At 50.7% G+C, this 21,580-nt stretch overlaps 1 long non-coding RNA gene across 1 annotated transcript in view; it reads right to left on the bottom strand.

Moving 5' to 3' along the window:
- Nucleotides 1-4,416: 4,416 nt before the first annotated feature.
- LOC137634749 (uncharacterized) overlaps nt 4,417-21,580 on the bottom strand; it is a 158,181-nt gene continuing 141,017 nt past the window's right edge. The window contains exon 3 of the long non-coding RNA XR_011042564.1: nt 4,417-4,501. This is a non-coding gene — a long non-coding RNA (uncharacterized lncRNA). The remainder of the gene's footprint in view (nt 4,502-21,580) is intronic.

Raw genomic sequence — 21,580 nt, 5'->3', positions numbered from 1 at the left:
ATGAGAGTCCAAATGCTTTTACAGTGTATTCTACGCATCTGGGCTCTGGAGTCCCTACTCTTACGTCAGATAACACGTGCCCCTCTATTGCAAATTACTGAAAAAACACAGCTTCAATTCCCATTCATGCTGGAGCTTCATAGGAAGAAGCTTGCGCACTGGTTTGAAGTTTTTACTACCAAACTCCTGGATACATCTCAATACAGTCCTTACAGAAATTTCCCCAAACACACCAGGATTATTCGCCTTCACTTTATGTGCAGTTACTGTATATGTGGGTTTGATTCTAGAGATCATTTTACTGTACAACATTTAGTTGTTTATATATGGGATGTCTGATACTTTTTTGGTTATAGTGTTAACTCACTGTTTTTTACCCTTTGTCAACACACCAACTTGTGAACATTTGTCCTATCAACACACAAAAGCTCACTGATTTCTTTAGTTTCTTGCCGTGCTGCCTTAAGGGCAAGGATCTGGCTTATGATCTTGGCAGTCAGAAAATTCCCTTTACACATACTTATTTTATAAGAAGAAAGACAGAATTATCCAGACACTAAATTGTCCCCATTCCAGAGTGCAACACAACACTGTCTTACCTCTATCAAGGTCATAAGTTAACTGATCAGGATGTGAGATCACCATCACATGGAGCTGGTGTGCCATGACACCACAGCAAACAGAAAATATTATAGCGTTTTTAGAATAGCTACATGAGCAACTTTCCTTCAATATAATGCATGCCCATGCAGTACAGGCGGAAGCTCACTTTGATGAATACTGTAGTTATCAACATAAAAGATCTCCCTTGGAGACATTGATCCACGATGAGTCCTGGAGTGGAACGTATACCACATGGGTGGTGTAACCTGACTCTTAGGCCCGTGTCTCTTACGATAAAATTTTATTGGGACGATACCAAATTGCCCCCATGAAGGGTCTATCCCCAATAACCTAAGATTGATAGCTTGTGTCTTTAGATACTGTTGTAATCTGGAGACAGGAGCAGCCAGCTCCTAAGTACGCTCTGTGCTTGGGAGCTGGCACCAGATACCTGCTGCTGGGACACAGCCTTGGATCAGAGGGTGCCTGAAAGCGTGGTGACCGCATAGACAGCCTCTCTCCTCAAAAGAGAAGCAGAAGTTTTCTAAAGCTCTGAAAACCTCGGTCGGTGCCTCGCATGAAACGGGCATGGTCGCTGAAGCAGCCCTAATAATTTGCTGTAAGAGCTGAGCGTGAGGTATGGGAGGAACAGCTGGGACTGCTTGCCAGTGGGGAGTGGTAGTGCTCTCATCCCAGCTAGGTGAGTGGATTGGCAATCACACCTGACGTGCAGCCACAGGTACCTGTGCAGTCGAGACCCAAAGAGTCTTGTGCAAAAACAGTAGCAAGTAGGTTAGCATACTGAACTGCTGGGTTCACGCAATCACAAGCTCAGCTCTGAAGACTTAAAGCACTCTGCCAACCATCTGAGCTACCTGGGCAAATGGATCTCAATTTGATGACGTCACCCAGCATTTGCGAGAGAGTATGCCATTAAGCCCCCAAAGGGTGGGCAAGCTCAGAAGGGAGACAGACATGCCTACTCCCATACTGGAAGGTGATTCATTTGGAGAAGGTGACAGAGAAGGAGAGCAGCTGTGTTCTACTCCCAGAGGAGGGGGAGGTAGTGGCTTGCACCTTGGCTTCCGGGGTCCGGCCAGAGGGGGAGCAATGGGGTGGTAGCAGCTCCTTCCCACTCCCAAAGGATGGGGAGGTAAGGCTCACACCGTGTGCTTCGCAGACCAACTAATGGAATCATAGGGAGTTCTTCAATCCTGCAATGGCCTCATCCAGGCTGGAGAAGGCTCGAGATGTAGCCAGCGATCAGGGCAGGGTCAGGGGCAGCCTGACAACTTACAGGGTGAGAAACCGATTCGCCACCGCTGAGGAGCCCTTTGAGGTGCGAGGAGGTGCTGGGTCAGCCAAGCCACTGCGCTGTTGGATCGAGACGAAGATTCTGCAGAAGGCAGAAGACTCGTCCAGCTAAACCTAGTCCGCCATTGGTACACCCCGCCAAAGATGAGCAACGCTCATCGGTGTGGCCCTTGGGCCGGGCAGGGCGGGACGGGTCGGAGTGGAGCCTGTCGTAGCGAGCAGAGCCATGTGAGCCGTGTCATAGATAGCGGGACGCTTCACTCCCGCCTGGCTCTGGCAGTCACAAGAGGAGATGAGGCCGCCATAGCGGGCAGAGCCAAGGCAGTGGGCACCATGGCATAAGTAGAGGGGCAATATACTTTCACCGGGCTCCAACGGTAATGGAATAAGGAGTGGAGCTCATCGTAGTGGACAGAGCTGAGGCAACAGGAGCCGTGTTGCTTACTCTGGGCTCCAGGGGTCATGGGAAGAGGAGCGTCTACGGGCAGGAAGGGGACCCCCTTGACCACATCGGCAGCTTCCACTCCTACTACGGCAGCGATGACAGCAGTTGACTGGCGACCTGGGAATCCTGTCTTTGGAATGAGACGTGGACCTTACGCGAGGCCTGTCCCTGTCGATTCCCTTCATGCTGTGCTTCCTGCTCGGGGAAACGACATCAAACGAAGGCAACCTGGGGCGCCTCCTCTTTCTGCCACGGTCCTCCGTCTCCCCCCGTCAAGGCGAAGAGTCCTACCCCACGACAAGTGGGACCCCTGTCCCTCTGCAAATGACGACTTCTCGGAGGGCAAACAGAGCGGCTGCAAGTCCCTCTGGGTGGACCTGAAGGACATGCAGGGGATGCCTGATTAAGAGTCTGGTGCCAGTCCGGGGAACTCAGGATCTCCCCATGAACCAAAGGTGGCTTTGTGGTTACTGAAGGCAGCTACATGGTCAAAAGATGACTAACGGCTGAGATGATGGCATGCTAGACGAAACACACAAGGTCCAAGAAAGAAAAAGAGGAATAAGAGGAATAGATACTCTTTCTCTTCTTAATACCGGCACCCTTAGAATGCGTGGTAGCAACTTTGAGGGGCTGGTCCTGCACCCCCTTAAGGTAGGTCTACCATTCTTGGAGGTCTGCAGGGACTGCTAGGCTCCAATATGGGGGAGAAGCTGCAGGGGAGAACCCCCGAGCGGCTGGTCCTCGGACTATAACGGGGGAAGCCGCTCTGAAGAGCCTGTCATGATCCGGAGACGCTGGTGGCCAGCCGCTCCATCCGAGGACACAAGTGAGGGCCTGAGAGATGTCTTTGCATGAGGAGGTAGCAGCTCTGTCCCAATTCTCCTCAACGACTTGAGTGTCTCCATTCAATAACAGGAACCACTTCATCCAATCCAGACAGTGCCTTCCGCAGCATGTCATCATGCACCGGAACATCTAGAATGATGGTACAGGGACAAAAGGAACATTGGGCACAGCAACAGGCTGAGACACTGGCACTAATTTACCTAGGGCCCCCTCTGGGCGGGGACGAGAAGTTTCAGAGAACTTGGAGGAACAACTTCTCTTAGAAGGAGAACTGTCCTTTGTCTTCTTGTTCTTTCCGCTCCCTTATGCGTGGGACAAGAAACCGAAACTCACTTTCAACTAAGTCTCTGGAGAGCAGAGTTGCTGACGTTCAGCCTCCATCGAGCGAATTACATACAACTATCCCCAAAGGGAAAACACAAACACGTAACGCTAGGGAAAAGTTGGTCACACTAGTAGAGATGCTGACCTGCATGGGCCATTGACCAGAATAATAATGGCATTCTGAGGCCTACCTTGCCTCAAGTTGACCTCGGTGCACATCCTTCCGTTCTGGTGGGCTGGCTGGGAAATAGGGGGATGCCTGTCCGGAGTTTTCTGGTCGTGACTGGGAGATTCCCAGACCTCCTAAAAAAAGTGGTTCATCCTTAAGTAGATCTCATCAGAATAACTCCGAATTACAGTGCAATGAGAATGATAATGGAAAAAATAAAGTAGGGTTTTGAAAATAAAAGAGGAAAGAAGTGTTTAACTAATGGTCAAGTGGAGGTAGAAAACATGTCAGTCTAGAATTCTAACAAATATTTGACAGTGAACAGGAAGTAAACATCAAATATATCATATCACCCTCTTGAATACAATATAAATATTATTAAACCTTTAAATATAAAGGAAAACAAGGGAAATACTTAATAATCAGGCAACATTCATCATAATTACTAGAGTTAAAATAGAACGGACAGGGATTAGTGTAACCATTCTATCCTAGTCTTTAATACTAAAAGGTACTTTGTATAATCCATTCTGGATAACATGCTAACAAGCTCAAATACAACAAACACTACATGTAATACAGTCAATATCAAAAGCACATCCCCAAATCAAGCAAAAAAAAAAAAAAAAAAAAAAACACTAGCTTAAGTCATTGAAATGGACAAGGAAAGAAGGCTAATAACAATGTTCCAATACCAGCAGTAAATATCAAGACTACATTACCTGTTCTAGTTTATGAGTCACATGCAAATTACATCATCAAGCAAATCACCTCGGCCAGTCAGTCTCGTGCTTACACTGTTAGGAGTAGACGAACATTGTGAGAGGAAAACAAACATAAAAGTGCAACTAGTGAAAGATGCTGGTACAGTATGGCTAAAATCACAACATTAAAAAACAGATGCAGTTAAGTACAACAAAACACATTCAACTTGTACATGAAATAAATATGCTTCATCATTCTTAAGTACTCATTTACTCAATTAGGAAAAGCTCCAATCTTTTTAAGGGATTCTTAATTATCACAATCACCCAGCAAAATAGATGCTACAAAAAGTTTTACAAGTTCTCATATCACTATCACTACATGATCTATCTACCACTATAATTCTGTATTAAAAAGGAAAATTTGGGATTAGATTATAAGAAAAAGCCTTAAGCTTAAAACCCATGGGTTTTGAAGAGCCTTATCTGCAATGGCCACAATTACTTTATGAAACTGGAAGTGAAAGCAATATGTACACTAAAAAACAAAATATCGGTAAAAAAAAAAAAATTGAAGAGAGCCATTTTAAAACATTAAGCAGCATCTTGCACTCCAGCTGAAGTTAAAAAAAATATTTCAATATAAAACATAATCAGTAACAGGAACTTCTACAAGACTTTTCCATTTTACCATAAAGTTCATGCCTTCCAATGAGTTCATAATTAACTTTTTCACATCAGATTTTTCTTTTTACGTGGGTAAACATAAAACACATTCTCTGCACTCAATCAATTTTACAACTGAAATCATAGTGAGTTTAAATCTTCATCCAGCCCTTTTTTATCATTTTCTTCGTCTTCCTTCTGATCTATATCATATATTTCCAGTATTTAGTAGCTTTATAACTAACTACAGTTTTCCACACCCTTTCTCTTTACAAAACCAAATCAACCCAATCTATTTGAATTAAACTAAACCTAAAATTCTAGATAATGGGATAAGAAGATATTACAATCACTACATGTTCTGTGCGACCTTAAAGAATTTTCAGTTTCTGTTTTACAGTTCAAAAAATTGAAAACCGATGCCTGAGTACAGCACAGCACGTACCGACATTCTAAATTCAATAAATAAGTACAAACTCTATAATATCCTTGGGACACAAATGACTGTAAAACTGAAGCAGATATTGTGGGTGAAATTTTGATCTACTCTTATCACTTATATATAAAAAACTATTTTTGATCATATGAAGCTGGAATCACACTAGGCTTATTTTCAACAACAGTGAGCCATTGCTGTCCAAAATGGAAAACACGAGAGCTTGTTGCTTGAGATATTAGCTTCCCGACTGGATGGGAAGCAGCGAGTACAAACCGCGCATGACTTCGGATGTAAACAAACAAGATGGCTGCTGCAGATAGGACGTGCTCTTACTTGGCAATATAGAGTCCAACAAGCCTCAAGAAAATAAAAGTTTGTGTTGTTCATCCCGTAATAGTTGTAGAGTCTTCAATTCACGTAGTATTCCAATATTACAAATTACTGCAACAGATAGAAAATGTCTGGGTTCCCTGAAAGTTATACATAGAATTTCTCTATCTTTCCTAGTTCTTTTTATGTGTATTATTTTATCAATGTACAGGAATAAGTTTCAATGGCACCCATTTTTATAAGAAAGTTTTTTGTTTTTGTTTTTTTAAAAAAAAGTGTACACAATTAAATTTACTATCTTTTCATGTTTGAATGACAGAAATCAATCAAACTTCAGAAAGTAGTAGCCATTTTTCTCCTAAAATTTCATATTTAGAGAAATTTGGTTTCAAATAGTTTTCTTGTATATTTACTTTTGTTTATATAAGAATTGGCTTTTAGCTGTAATTTTCCACACCACTGGGGATCATAAAGACATATTCATCATATTTCTGGGTTACTTACTAAGTAGTGGTGAGCACCACCCTGTAAATCCAGAAATATGACAAATTCGTTGATAATTTGTATTTTTCCTAACTATACAAACCTTGTGTGTGTGTGTGTAGATTGCCATGCATATAGCATGACACGGGCTCTTGCCGCTGGGCAGCCCGTAAAAATAGAGGTATTACTTTCAGCGTAGCTGAAATGACAGGCCATTAAAATTTAACGAGGGTTTACTACTCACACCGCTAGTTGGCGTGGGGTAGGGGAGGGCAGCTTGCTATGCCCCACCCCCCCATCACACACATCTGTGCTTGAGCTCACTTTGCTTGGAGGTAGGACTTCAAGGGGGATAGGGCTGGCAGGCAAGTTTGGTTAAATAGCTAAGATTTGTATAGTTAAGAAAAATACAAATTATCTACGAATTTGTCATTTGTTCCGTAACTGACATACAAACCACGCTACTTAATAGGGGTGACTCACCCATTAGGAAGGGTGGACGTCCCAGCCAGTACTGGCTTTTTGGCTTTGCCCGGGGACTCGTTATTTGAGTGTGTCAGCAACCAAGAAATAAGGAGTCCCTGCACCTCGCTAGAACCTTGCTCCGCAAGGACTGCGGCCTACGCAAGCTGTGTGTGAAGGCATAACAAAGTGTGAATCGTCCTAGGAAGTTGATCTGAAGTTCTTTGGATGGAAATTTGTAGACTAGGACTTTCCCAATACCACCTCGTCAGGGTATGGGGACATGACAGTATTAACTTAATACTAGGAACACAAGGAAACATGGTTTACCTGCAGTGGTTCAAGGTCAGCTATGCAGAGAACCCAGGATGCTGCTTTCCCCAAGAGAGGGGATGATGAAGAAAAGAATAAGGGCCAGTCAAACCTTTTCATTCATGCAGACTAAAACCGGGTAACAATGCCCTCAACCTTCTGCTACTTGTCCAATAAGGAGCTTGAGGTTTTAAACCAGCTGTTGTGCAGCCACCACAGGGTCGATAGAGAAGAGAACGTATCGAGCCTCCTGTGAGTCACGTCTTGCAGGTAGTGGGCTGTGAACGTTGTCCGACCCTTCCACACCACAGCTTGAAGGACCTGCGTCACTGAAAAATTCTTTTTGAAGGCCAGGGACATAGCTACGCCCGACATCATGTGCTCTAGGGCGACGTGATGGAGGAGAATCTGGATTCAGCTCCTGATAAATCACCCTACGAGTCCATGCAGAGATGGCGTTCTTAGTGACCCTCCTCTTAGTCCTCCCTGTCCTAACGAATAAAGCTGGCACATGAGGACGAACTGCAGCTGTTCTTTTAAGATATAGCCTCAAAGTCCTTACTGGGCATAGTAAGAGATGGTCTGGGTCATCTGTTACAGAACGGAGACTAGAAATCCGGAAGGAATCGAACCGAGGATCCGCTACTCCTGGATTCTGAGTCTTAGCAATAAACTCAGGGACGAATCTGAACGTTACCTACCCCCATCCCCTTGAATGCGCGATGTCATACGAGAGACCATGAAGTTCACTAACATGCTTGGCCGAAGCCAAAGCTAGTAGGAACACCGTCTTCCAGGTTAGGTGGCGATCTGAACCCCGGTGTAATGCTTCATAGGGAGGTCTCTTGAGAGACCTGAGAACTTGAACCACGTTCCATGGAGGAAGTCTCACTTCCGACTGAGGGCAGGTAAGTTCATAACTTCGTATGAGTAGGGAAAGTTCCAGCGAAGAAGAAATGTCCATTCCTTTCAGCCTGAAAGCTAGACTTAAGGTTGAGCAATAGCCTTTCACTGCCGAGACTGAAAGGCGCATTTCTTCCCGCAAATACACGAGGAACTCCGCTATTGTTGGAATAGTGGCATCGAGTGGAGAGATACCCCTTCCAAGACACCAACCACCGAAGACTTTCCACTTTGCCTGGTAGATAGCTGCGGATGACCTTCGCAGATGTCCAGTCATCCTGACCGCAACTTGCTGCGAAAATCCTCTCTCAGCGAGGAGATGCTGGAGAGTGTCCAGGCGTGAAGTCGTAGCGAAGCTACAGCTTTGTGGAAGATGTTGGCATGTGGTTGTCTGAGTAGATTGTGCCGTGGAGAGAGCGCTCTCGGTAGCTCCGTTGGGAGTTCCAGAAAGTCCGGAAACCATTCCACGTGATGCCATAGCGGAGCTATGAGGGTCATTGAAAGATTGACCGATGTTCTGATCTTGTTGAGCACCCTCCTCATCAGACAGAACGGGGGAAAGGCGTAAACATCGATGTTGTCCCACCGTTGTTGGAAGGCATCTTGCCAGAGTGCCTTGGGGTCTGGGACTGGGGAGCAGTACAGCGGAAGCTTTAAGTTCAGAGCTGTTGCGAACAGATCCACAGTCGAAAAACCCCACAAAGTCAGGCCTTTGTTGACTACTAGATGATCCAAAGACCACTCGGTACTCACTATCTGAGACCCTCTACTCAGATTGTCGGCGGGAATCGAGTGGACTTCGGCCCATCTCAGTATCTCTACTGCAAAATGGGATAGTTGCTTCGAAAAGGTACCTCCTTGTTTGTTGATGTAAGCCACTACTGTGGTGTTGTCGCTCATCACCACCACAGAGTGACCCGCCAGATATTGTTGGAACTGTTGAAGGGCCAGAAAGACGGCCTTCATCTCCAGAAGATTTACATGGAGGCACTTTTCTGATTCTGACCAGAGGCCTGAGGTCGTGTGGTGCAGTACATGGGCCTACACCCTTTCTTTGAGGCATCCAAAAACAGCATCAAATCCGGGGGGAGGACGAGAAGATCCACTCCTCTTCGTAGGTTCTCGTCTGTCACCCACAACTGGAGGTCCGTCCGTTCCGCAGGTCCCATAGGGATCAGGACGTCCGGGGAATCGTAACCTTGATTCCACCGGGACTTGAGTCGCCACTGGAAGGATCTCATGCTGAGGCGACCGTTGGGAACTAGACGAGCCAATGATGAAAGGTGACCGAGGAGACGTAACCATGATTGGGCTGGAAGTTCTTCTCGTCTGAGAAAAGGGCTTGCGACCTGTCTACGCAACTCTGTAGGCATCCCCCACTGGTGGACATGCAGGGGGACTGCCACTCCTAGCGTTTGCTGCCTCGGCTGCTCCCTTTAGGATTCTTACCTCCTCTGGAGGACTTTTTGCCTTTCCTGTCCTTGACAGGAAAGGGCTTAGACACCATTGTCTTCGCTGCCTCCGTCGGTTTTGTGGTCTTGGTCGGACGGAACTGCTAGGGTGCTGGAGGCTTATAGGGCTTAGATGTCAAAGCCCTATGAAGGAGGGAGTCTTGGTGGGACATCCTCCACCTCTCAGCAGCCTGTTCCACATCCTTAGGCTCAAACAAGTTCATTTCTTCTAAGGAAGAATGCCTGAGCCTATTTATCTCGGTGCTAGGGACCTTCTGATGGAACCTCTCACCCACCGCATCCCGACGTTTCAGGATGGTGTTTGCCCACAACTTCGAGACTTGGTGGGCCAGAAACTCGATCATGCGAGTGCCTGAGAGGAGGAACGTCTCCACAGCTTTCCTGGTATGTTCTTTGGAGAATTCCTCAGAGCGTATCAGGATACCTAAGGTCCCTAAAGAGATATCCATGCAAAGCACACTTCGCAACCTTTTCCTGGTTAAGGATCTCGGTTGCCAAGAACGAGACCTGCCGGTTGGAGAGTCTCTCAAGAGGGCCTACCCTGGTAAGCTCTTCCAACGAATGGTGGAGAGGAAGAGCAAAACAAGGCTCCTCCAAGATCTTGAAGTACCTCCTATGCTGTACCTGAGGAGGTGGGAGAAGCTTGTTTCCGGCACTAAAATGGTTGGAGAAGGACAACTCAGAGAGCTGAACAGCGATCTTGTACCTGGTACTCTTAACCCCCTGAGACCAGGGCAGGGCCGCACTGGTCTTAGAAGGTTTTTGAGTGCCAAATACGCTGTCCAAGACCATGTCTTTGCCCTCTCGAGGAGGGATCTCATAAGAGTCAGAACCTGCCAAATTGCATGCTCTGACTCTTGTAGTTCTCCTCCGGATGTTGGACTTGCAGCGAAGTCTCCTGTCCCCAAAGGCTCTTCTTGGGGAGATTCGCGGATGTTCTCCGAGTGGCTAGCTGGCTCCGTCCAAAGTCTTGTCGAGGATTTTGGTAACGTCTACGAGTCCTTCGACTCCTTTCTGGGATGGATGTAGGACTCTAACATAGACAGTGGCAAGTTCCTTTCACCCCCTACCAGGGAAGACTTTTCAACGCGAGGTGGGGTTTCCCTCATTGGTGCGATGGGGAAACGTCTCATCTCATGTGACTCCCCAGAGGATGGGAAGTCCTCGTCCGACATGGAAGGAGAAAAAGTCTGGGGGGGTGAAGGAACCTCCCTCAAAGGCTTGCGAGGAGTCAACTTAGCTCTCGGAGAAGTCACCGCGTCCGGAACTCCTCTTTTTCTCTTCAGAGGGGTAGAAACAGCCAAGGATCTGTGACCTAACTCAGAGAGACCAGGCTTGAAAGCCTGCGTCACTGCTCTGATTAGCGCACCAAACCATAGTTGTTGACTGACAGCCGCGCTGTCAGATACTCCCTCTGGAGGGACAGGGATCGACGGATCCCTGGGAGGAGTTTCCATAGGGGGGTTCGCCTGAAAAGAAGAAAAAGGGATCCTGGACCTTTCTGGATGCTTCCCTTCCGCCGCAATGTGCGCTGTTATGAGCTTGCGGGGAGGGGAATACAGTGATGGCGACCTTGCCGTGCGTTATCCACCAGCCTCGCACGCGGGAGAGTATTGACGCTCGCGGGGGGGGGGCGCGTAATGGTGCTCAAGCGATGGAGAATACCAGGGGTTGCGCGCGGGAGACTGATGGGTCGCGCGCGGGAGACTGATGGGTCGCGCGCGGGAGACTGATGGGTCGCGCGCGGGAGACTGATGGGTCGCGCGCGGGAGACTGATGGGTCGCGCGCGGGAGACTGATGGGTCGCGCGCGGGAGACTGATGGGTCGCGCGCGGGAGACTGATGGGTCGCGCGCGGGAGACTGATGGGTCGCGCGCGGGAGACTGATGGGTCGCGCGCGGGAGACTGATGGGTCGCGCGCGGGAGACTGATGGGTCGCGCGCGGGAGACTGATGGGTCGCGCGCGGGAGACTGATGGGTCGCGCGCGGGAGACTGATGGGTCGCGCGCGGGAGACTGATGGGTCGCGCGCGGGAGACTGATGGGTCGCGCGCGGGAGACTGATGGGTCGCGCGCGGGAGACTGATGGGTCGCGCGCGGGAGACTGATGGGTCGCGCGCGGGAGACTGATGGGTCGCGCGCGGGAGACTGATGGGTCGCGCGCGGGAGACTGATGGGTCGCGCGCGGGAGACTGATGGGTCGCGCGCGGGAGACTGATGGGTCGCGCGCGGGAGACTGATGGGTCGCGCGCGGGAGACTGATGGGTCGCGCGCGGGAGACTGATGGGTCGCGCGCGGGAGACTGATGGCGCGCGCGGGGGGAGACTGCTGATGCGCGTGCGGGCGATTGCAAGGGCGCGCAGGAGAGTGATGGCGCACGCTCGCGGGCAAATGATCGCGCGCAGGATCAGGTCATTGAACACGCGGGCATGCGGGCGAGAGTTCGCGCGCCCCAGTAGATATCGTAGGGCGCGCGCAGGAGAGATACCCCTGGCACGCGGGCGCGCAGTTGGAGCCTTTGCGCGTCAGTTTGGTGGCGCGCAACTACTGGAGAGGATGGGCGCAGGCGCACGCGCGTATCCTCGTGGGAGCGAGAGAGTGACTGCGCGTGACTGCGCGATGGCGAGCGCTGGCACGCTGGAGACAGCAGTTGGCGCGTTGGCGAGCGCTGGCGCGTAGGAGAAGTCTTCATTGACTTCCTGACAGCACCCAGATCCGAAGATCGTAGGCGCGCAGGAGAGATCGCTGTGTATGGGCGCTGGTGCGCAGGAGAGTGCTAGCACACAGGAGAGCGCTGGCGCACAGGAGAGCGCTGGCGCACAGGAGAGCGCTGGCGCGCTGGAGAGCGCTGGCGCGCTGGAGAGCGCTGACAAGTTGGAGAGCGCTGACGTGTAGGAGGTTGCTGGCACGCAGGAGGTTGATGGCACGCAGTGGCGCGCTGACGTGCAGGTGAGCGCTGGCACACTACCTCAGGCAAAGCCTGGCGCGCAGGAGAACGTTGGCACGCATGCTCATCATTAGCATGGCGCATAAGGGACGTATGCGCGCGATGGCGCATACGCCCTTGATGCCCCGTAATAGGGTTGGATGCCTGACGAGCATGCAAGTCAGGTTTCGTAGGCGCGTAGCGCGCATCAGCTCTCAGGAACGGCGACGGCAGGTCAGCAGGTCTGTCGGGTGGAAGGTCGACGTGTCCTTTGAAAGGACGACCTTCCACCGAAGGGGATCGCGAACGATCCGCAGAGGTCCAGGACCATAACGGGAACAGTCGGTGAACGCTGACGAGGCTCCTCTGCGGCGGACTGCAACGAAGATGATGAACCAAAGAGGCGCCTCCTCACCGCAGGTGAAGGAAGGCCACTCTGGCGAAGAGGAAGGCGAGCCTTGCGACGGATATGCCCTCTGGGGGCCGTTGGATCAGCAAGCAGACCTTCTGCAGTCCTCCGAAGAGGAGTCTCTGTAAGTGAACTCCCCAGAGGGGGAAGAAACATTAGCTGGAGAGACTGTTGGATTTAGTTTCTCCCTCGCTGGTTGAGCAGGAACGGTAAAAACTAAGCCTTCAGCTACTGTGGGATTTGAAGAGGCAGAGGTATTAGGAGATACCGCATTGGATACCTCTGACACAACAACGTCGACAATCGACAGAAGATCAACCTCTGCCAAAGTCGGCGATTCCTTGGACGGCGAACCCTCAAGCCCCAAGGAAGACCAAAGCTGAAATAGATGGGTTAATGACACATCCTCCCCCGGAGGGAGAGATGGAGCTGCCTCGCTAGGGGAGGCAACGCCATCTCTCGAACCCCGAGCTTGGAAAACAGTACCATGGTCTACGCTACCACTCTAACAGTCTCTCGAAAGAGACCGATCTAGTGGGAGCTTCGGAGGAGGTTTGGGCAATGGAAGAAGTGTCCTTGGGATTTTCTCCTTTCAAAGAAACCTTCGAAAGAGAAAGATCCCGCCTGGACTTCTTCTTACATCGCCGAGAAAACCTCTCCCACTGGGAGGTAGACCACTCCTTACACTCACCACACTTGTTATTACTGTCACACCGTTGGCCTCTACAGTAAGGGCAAAGGGTGTGAGGATATTTCTCGACCGCCGACATGAATATTCCGCAGGGGCAGTCGGGTAATCCAGGACAGGTGCGCATAATCGCAGAGGCCAACTTCACACACAAACCTGTCAAAGAGAAAGCAAAAAAAGCATTAATGGCTGCCAATGACCGGCGAGGATGAATGAGGACACGTCCGTCTACCATCCGAGCCGAGAGCAAAGTGACCTCAAGCACAGCACAAGCTACCCTCCCCTACCCCCGCTAACTAGCGGTGTGGGCAGTAAACCCTCGTTAAATTTTAATGGCTTGTTATTTCAGCTACGCCGAAAGTAATACCCCTATTAAATAGCATGGTTTTTATGTCAGTTATGGAACAAATATACATTACATATACCAAATACCAATAGAGTACATGACTAAGACGTTGCTACCATAACATACTCTAGTCTACTGACATTCTGGGTAAATTTCACACTTTAAGCATACTTATTTTTGGGCTCAAGCCATGTCGTCCTCATGAAAGTTTCTCATTAGCAGCTTCTACTTGGGATATTTCTCTTAGTGATATAAAAGAAATTTTATCTTAGAGGTATCAACAGTTCTGACTTCTGGAGCAAATATCCAGAGACATCATGTATAAATCAGGGACGTGTTAATAACAAGCCATGGCTATCCTTCCCCGAATAGAGTTAACCTTGTCTCGAAGGATAAGGTAGAGGGAAGGATATGTTGGCAAGCGAGCCGTTACAACTCCCGATCTCCATGTGCTACAACTAACACGTTTCCTGTTGATCCATTCCCTTTTTGCAGCGTCATCTTTGACAATCGCTTAGGGAGTTTCTGCCTGTTTTCTTAGCTTTATGAGCAATTTTTTATCATGGATGAATCGGCTTCTTTCTCTTCAACTAAATTGAGTACCCTCTTTTTTGTGTGTTGGAGAATTTTGCGTCTTCACCCCATTATATTTTTAGATTTATATGCTTTTTTGTTTTGTGGCCGGCATGTGGTCGGCGCCATCACACCACGTTACCAAATTGCTCAAAAAAGCTTAGTTATTTAGTCTTATTATTGTTGGAATATGTTTTACATTATTCTTTTACAGTGTTGTATGTTTATGGCCATAACCTGACTGTAATAGGAACTATGTTCCTCTTGTCTAGTCATCTTACCCTGGCTTTTGAGTTTTCCCTCACCCATAAGGTAAGCTAGGCTTGCCTAGACAGTTTTCCCTATGGCCTAATCCTATCTAGGCATGGCGTTGGTATCCCTTGGGGTCCTCCTCTGCCACCTTGGCAGTTGCCTGCTCTGTGTCTGCAGCTTCCCTTCCTGTGCTATGTCCCTCTTGCTGTAGAGTCTTAACTCCCTTGCCTGGTTAGCCTATCTAGGCAGAAATGTTGCCTTTTGTCTCAGCTTCCAGTCTTGTCAGCCTGAGTTTTTCTAGCACTGGCTGTGTGTTGGCCATGGGTCTTTCCTTCCGCCCTCAGCTGCAGCTTTAGACAAGTCATCTGCTCTTTCCTATCCTCTTCCATATCTGAGGGACATTGACCTCAGGAGTTGGTCAGTCGGATCCCGCCTGATTGTCAGGACATCCTATGAATTTCGAATTCTCAGTAACCTGGCTGTCTAGTACAGCTTTCATTATCTTACGAGCTAAACCCCGACTTTTCATAAGTTAATGATAATGATCACGTCTTGGCAGGTTTCCTTTTTAAATGCCTTTCATTCCTGTACTTCCCTTAAGTGTGGACCCTTCCCTATTGGATTATTCACTCTCTTCCTGTCGACTTTACAATACCTCTACCGCTTTGTGTCGACATGCCTGGGATATTGACAGGTCAGGCCTTATCTTGGCTACTAGAAATAGTCGCCGCCTCAACCCAGCTGCTGCTGCCTCGGGGGCATCTGTAGCTGGTTTAGGCAGTATGATGAGTGAACTTGCCTTCTTAGGTTGTTCCAATAGACCTACTCTTGGGGTTCTGGTGTCCCTTTGATGTGAATCTTTCCTCCATATTCCAACGTCTCTGTCAAATAGGTTCCTCCATAAATCCCCCACTAATTTCTGAGCTGTTTGGTATGTGTCTTGATTACTCAAAATCTTTAGCCATATTTAGGTGGTAGGTTTATTTAAGTTAGGTTTTATCTATTAAACATACAAATATGTTTACTTAATTTTAATGAAATATCACAAATTTTAAGTAATTTGTATTTTTCCTAACGGTACTTACCTCGAACTACTTTTTTAGGAGTATCAGGGATCTCCTCCCAACCGACCAGAATTTTGTGTAGTTTACCCTACTCCCGTTTTCTATGCGGGAGAACCTCAGGCGGAGTGATACGCGCCATGAGGCGACCCAAGGTCAGAGAGCGTGCTCGTTCAGGTCTTGGTCACCAGTAAGTTTTGGTAGAAGGTTTCTAGGAAGTCCCGTAAGGCACTCGGGGCAAGATGGGAGGGCCATAACCCGAAAGTAGTTCGAGGTAAGTACTGTTAGGAAAAATACAAATTACTTAAAATTTGTGATTTGTTCCAACACGGAGTACTTACCTCGAACTACTTTCTTAGGAGACTTATACCTTAGGAGGTGGGATTGGCCTTCTGGACCTAGAGACCGTTGAATGCAGGGAAATATGGGAACCTATATAGGAGGCTAGGTTCTGCTGACCCAAGAGAAAAACAAGAAAATAGAAAACTACGCAAAAAACTATCTGTGTCCAAGTAACTCACCTCTGGCGCCGTATTCTTTCAATGACAGACGTGCCCCATGGCAGGTGAAGGATTTAAGGGTCATGTAGGGGAAGGTGAAAAAGGGGGAAAAGGGGTAAGGAAGGAACCTGTGACTCTTGGACTTACCGCCTGCGGCTTCCCAGGGGCTACACCTTAAATCTTTTGGAGCGCGGAAATGACAGGACCGAGCGAGAACCCGTCCAAGGATTTCCTCGAACAATCCTTTAGGTAATGAGCCGTATAGGTAGATTGTCTAGACCATGTACCTGCTCTCAAGATCTGGCCCACTGCCATGTTCCTTTTAAAGGCCAACGAAGTACTCAGGCCCCTGAGAGACCCCTGAGCTGCTGTATGCTCTCAAGATCACCTGTCACAGCAAGGAGATCGTATTCTTGGAGACCGGCTTCTTCACCAGTCCTGAGGAGACGAACAGACTTGATCTCAGGGCGACGGTTGGCCGTCCTATCTAGATATTTGCGTACCACTCTGACAGGGCACAGTAGCAAGTCCCTCGGGTTGTCCGACCGCAGGATAGCTGGCACTGAGAAGCCCTCAAACCTAGGGTCCCAAACCGCTGGATTCTGAGTCTTGGCTGCGAAGGCGGGTAGAAACCTGAAGGTATCTTCTTTCCAGCCCTTCGTGTGTGAGACCTCGTACGACAGACCATGAATCTAGCTCACTCTTTTGGCCGATGCCAGGGCTAACCGAGAGACCGTCTTGAGGGTAAGTTCCTTGTCTAGGATGTCCTTGAATGGCTCGAAGAGCGGTTCCGAAAGCATTTTCAGAACTCTAGCCACATCCCACTGGGGCACTCTAGCGGCCTGGGGAGAACACGACTGCTCGAAGCTCTTGATGAGCATTGAGATCTGTCAGGAAGAACCTAGGTCGATGCCTTTCAGGAGGAAGACTTGGCTCAACGCCACCCGGACTCCCTTAATGGCTGAGATGGATGTGCCCACTTCGTCCCTGAGATAGACCAGGAAGTCTGCTATCTCGTGAATTGAGGCCCCCAATGGCTTGATGTTCTTCGAGGAGCACCACTTTGTAAAGGTAGCCCACTTCGCCTGGTATACCGCGACTGACGAACGTCTCAGGTACCCAGACATCCTCGCTGCGGTCTTTGATGAATATCCTTCCTTCCTCAGGAGACGCTCGATAACTCCACGCGTGAAGGCGGAGGGACCGAGGGTTTTCGTGGAACCTTTGGAAGTGAGGCTGCCGGAGAAGGTCTGGTCTGTCCGGAAGAGGCCAAGGAGGAAGGCGTGCCAGTTCCTATAGGTCTGCGAACCATTCTCTCTTCGGCCACCAGGGCGCTACCAAAGTCATCCACAGGTTGTCCACCCGTCTCATCCTGTTGAGGACCTGCCTGAGCATCCCGAAAGAGGGGAAGGCATAAACGTCGAGGTTGTCCCAAGGGTGTTGGAAGGCGTCTTCGAACGCTGCTGTTGGATCTGGCACAGGAGAACAGAACACGGGGAGCTGTGCATTTAGTCTCGTGGCGAAGAGGTCTATCACCGGAGAGCCCCACTTAAGGATGAGGGTCTTGGCCACTTCCGGGTGTAGAGACCACTCGGAACCTACCACTTGGCCCATCCTGCTGAGGCCGTCGGCCAGGACGTTCTTCCTTCCGGGGATGAATCTGGCTGTGACCTTGATCTGTTCCTCCTCTGCCCATTCCAGGAGCTCCATTGTGAGATTGCACAACTCCCTCAACTTTAGTCCTCCCTGCTTTTTCACGTGGCGTTGTCGCAAATCAGGGCCACGGTGTTTCCTCGGAGAAGAATGACGAACTCCCAGCATGCCCTTTGTACAGCCATCATCTCCAGCACGTTTATGTGCAGGTTCGTCACCTCGACTTCCCATTTTCCTTTTGCTGTTTTGTCGAGAAGATGGGCACCCCAACCCTCCTTGGATGCGTCCGTGAACAGAAGCATCTCCGGGGGGTCGGCTGCAAAGGGCATTCCCTTGAGGGTGTTCGTTCTGGCGAGCCACCATTCCAGGGCTTCCTTCGTCTCCGGGGACACCGGGACTACATTGTGCGGGGAGTCCCCCTGGTTCCAGAGCTATTTCAGGTTCCGCTGCACGCCCCTGAGCTTGAGCCTCCCCTGGGAGACTAGCTTCGCCAACGACATGAGGTGGCCTATCAGTCTTTGCCAGTCCTTGGCTCTCCTGGGCTGGCCCGACAAGAAGGGCCGGAGTATCCGTTCTAGGTTGTCCAGTCTCTCAGCAGAGGGCAAGGCTCTCGCCAACCGGGAGTCTAGGACCATCCCTAGGTAGGTCATCCTGGTGGAGGGTATCAGCTGAGACTTCTCCAGATTGATGATGATACCCAAGACATTGCAGAACTGCAGGAGCTTCACGCCTTGCTCCTTCAGTGCTTCCTCTGAGTCTGAAAGCAACAACCAGTCGTCTAGGTACCGAATCAGGCAGATGCCCTGTTCGTGTGCCCAGACTGAAACTGTTGCGAAGACCCTTGTGAAGACCTGAGGAGCTGTCGACAGTCCGAAGCAGAGGGTTCTGAACTGCAACGTCTGGGTACCCCATTTCACCCTTAGGTACTTCCTGCTGGAGGGATGGATAGGGACCTGGAAGTAGGCGTCCTTGAGGTCTATAGACATCATGAAGTCTTCCTCCCTCAAGGCCGCAAGGACCGACTTCGGGGTGTCCATCTTGAAGTCGGTCTTGCACACAAATTTGTTGAGGGTTGAGAGGTCTATGACCGTCTCCAGCCCCCTGTCGCTTTCTCCACCTGCTGTAGAACCCCGGGCCTAGGTGCTTGACTGGTTCTACTGCACCTTTCGCCAGCATTGCCGAAACTTCCTCCTGCAATGCTGCTCTTCTCAAGGGGTCCTTGGATGCCAACCACTCCGCCTGTTGATCTGGGATCAGAGGAGGCGGGTCCGCTAGGAAGGGCAACCTGTACCCCTCCTTCAGTACTGCTACGGTCCACGGATCCGCTCCGTGGTCCCGCCATGCTTGCCAAGATTGTTTGAGGCATCTCCCCACCTGAGGCTTCGGCAGGAGTAGGGGGCTTCCCTTCCTACCTCCTACGAGAGGCGCGGCCAGAGCGTCCCCTCCTGGAGCTCGAGTAGGACGGTCTGAAGGCTGTCTGCTGTGTCGAAGCTCCCCTACGGGGCGTCCCTTCTGGGTTGGTTAGGTGAGGCGCGAGAAGGGTGAGAGACGTCTGAAGAGGGCCTCTTATGGGCAGGTCTTCTCGCTGGAGGGGGTCTGGGCTCTCCCGCATCCTTCAGTTTCCTGACCCTCTCCGTCTCTTCCACAGCCTTCAGGGGGAACAGTGACTCTCCCCACAGGGGTAAGTTCCTCAGGGCTCTCGCTTCCCTGTCTGGAAGCCTCCTGACTAGCTTACTGAGTACCGTATCCCTCTTTCACAGTACCCAGTTGGCTGCCTGCGAGAGGGACTGGTAGGACAAGAACTTGAGGGCCTTTCCCCCCGAGCTAATCAGTTCCTTTAGCAAGGTCTGGTTCTCGGGGACCGAGAGGTCGTGCGAGGCCTGAAAACCCACTAGTGTGCAGGCCCCCCAGTCTAGCCACGATGAAACGTAGACTAAGTCCAGGGCCAAATCCTCCATTATGGAGGCCTTCGACGGAGAGAAGCAAACTGGGGCGGAAGACGCTTTATCTTCTGAGGCCCCCTGGCTTAAGACGGCGATTGCTGGTTCCACCGTACAGGGGCCTGCACGGCGCCCCTCAGGGAGATAAAAGTGCTTCTGAGCTTTGAGACCTTGGAGGAGTTTGGAGGCTCTTTGACTCTTGGGGGCATCCGCATGGCTGGCTACTACCTTGTTGATATACTCCATGCCCAGCCTAACATCTCTAGCCAGGGGAAGAGCCAGCGAGGGCCTCTGCTGGACGGGGGTGTCCACCAACCTGCTGAGGCCAGAGAGCCAGTCTTCATCCATCGCGGGCTTCGGCTCGTCTAGCCAGTGATGGGTCCTGATGAGGGCTAGCACTTTTCTATATGCGGAGGCTTCGGCCGTTGAGCCTTCCCAGCCGTCTCCTAGGCCTTCCGCCGGCTGGTCCTCTACCTGAGAAGGTACACCTACGACGGGGGGACCCGCTTGAGGTGGTGGCATCTTCTTATCATGGTACGACTTCGGCAGTTCTGGTCGGAGAACGGGCATCGCCGCTGGGACGGAGCCCTCCGTCCTGGATCTGTCTCTTTCTGCGGAGGACCACGCTGCTGCGGGCTTCCTCGTGGTCACTGGCTGTCTCTCACACTCCGGACGGCCCGTCGAAGTCTTGGAGGCTGGGACACGGCTGCCAGACCGAAGGGGCGACTCTCTCCGCTGGGCGGATGGAGTCGGAACCGTCGCGGACTTATGCCTGTCGACCGGAGCCTGAAGTGAAAATTTTCGCCGACCCTCGGACCTGCTGTAGGAGACGTACTTCGTGGAGGGAGAACGACCTCTTGGGAGCCAGCCAGAGGTACTCGGGACTGCTGAAGCTCCTAGGAGGTGGCTGCGCGGGATGGCGACTCGCACCCATTCCTCCCTAGGAGAATGGCTTCTCCTATGCTTCCTTCTGGGGGATCTAGAGTGCCTCCTGGTGTGGAGAGATCTGGAACGGGAACGGGACCTCCTCCTGCCCTACCTCTCTCGTCTCCTCTTTGGGTCCCTCGGACCTCCGTCCTCCGAGGAGAAAGAGTACGACTCGAAAGAGAAGACCGAAGATCTGTAGGACCGGCCCGAACGGTCTGAGTCGTCCCTCGCCGCTGGTGGTTTTCCGTGTCGATCCGTTGGTGATGAAGGCTCCAGGAAGACGGGAGGGAGCGTTGCTTAAGGCGCTGGGGGAGAGCGAGGCAACTTCTTACAGGGAAACCACGCCTAGAATTCTTCCTCCAGTCTCATGGGCGACCTGAAGGGCGTCCTCGGCAGCGCCCACGCAAGGGGGTCCGACAACGGCGAATCCTCCTTCTCAGCGTCTCCCCCGGCTGCAGACGTACCTGAAATGCAGGCCCATGAAGCGGGGGAAGAGGCAGCAGCCGCCTTCCCCCACATAGGATCATCGGAAGAGACGGGCCCTGCTGGCACCAGGACTCCGTCCTCCGAACACACTCCCGTCCCTCCCTCAGGCCCCCCACTTGCCTGGACTGACATATCATCCCGACTAACAGGCATCACAGCCTCCTGGGGAAGAGCAATGGGCCGCTTCCTCGCAACAGACTCACCTCATCCCCTACTCTGGGTAGGGGAAGACGGCTGCAAAGCTCTATCCGAAGAGGCATCGGGCGAAGCAAGCGGCGAGGAGAAGTTCGGCTTCTTAGGCGACCTCTTGGACACCTTCTTCTTCTTGGTGCTGTAGTGCGCCCA

The sequence above is a fragment of the Palaemon carinicauda genome, chromosome 45, assembly GCF_036898095.1.
Source record: "Palaemon carinicauda isolate YSFRI2023 chromosome 45, ASM3689809v2, whole genome shotgun sequence".
In the NCBI taxonomy this organism is placed as follows: Eukaryota; Metazoa; Arthropoda; class Malacostraca; order Decapoda; family Palaemonidae; genus Palaemon; species Palaemon carinicauda.
Note: the sequence above shows the minus strand (reverse complement) of the source record. Positions and strands in the feature narration are given on the sequence as shown.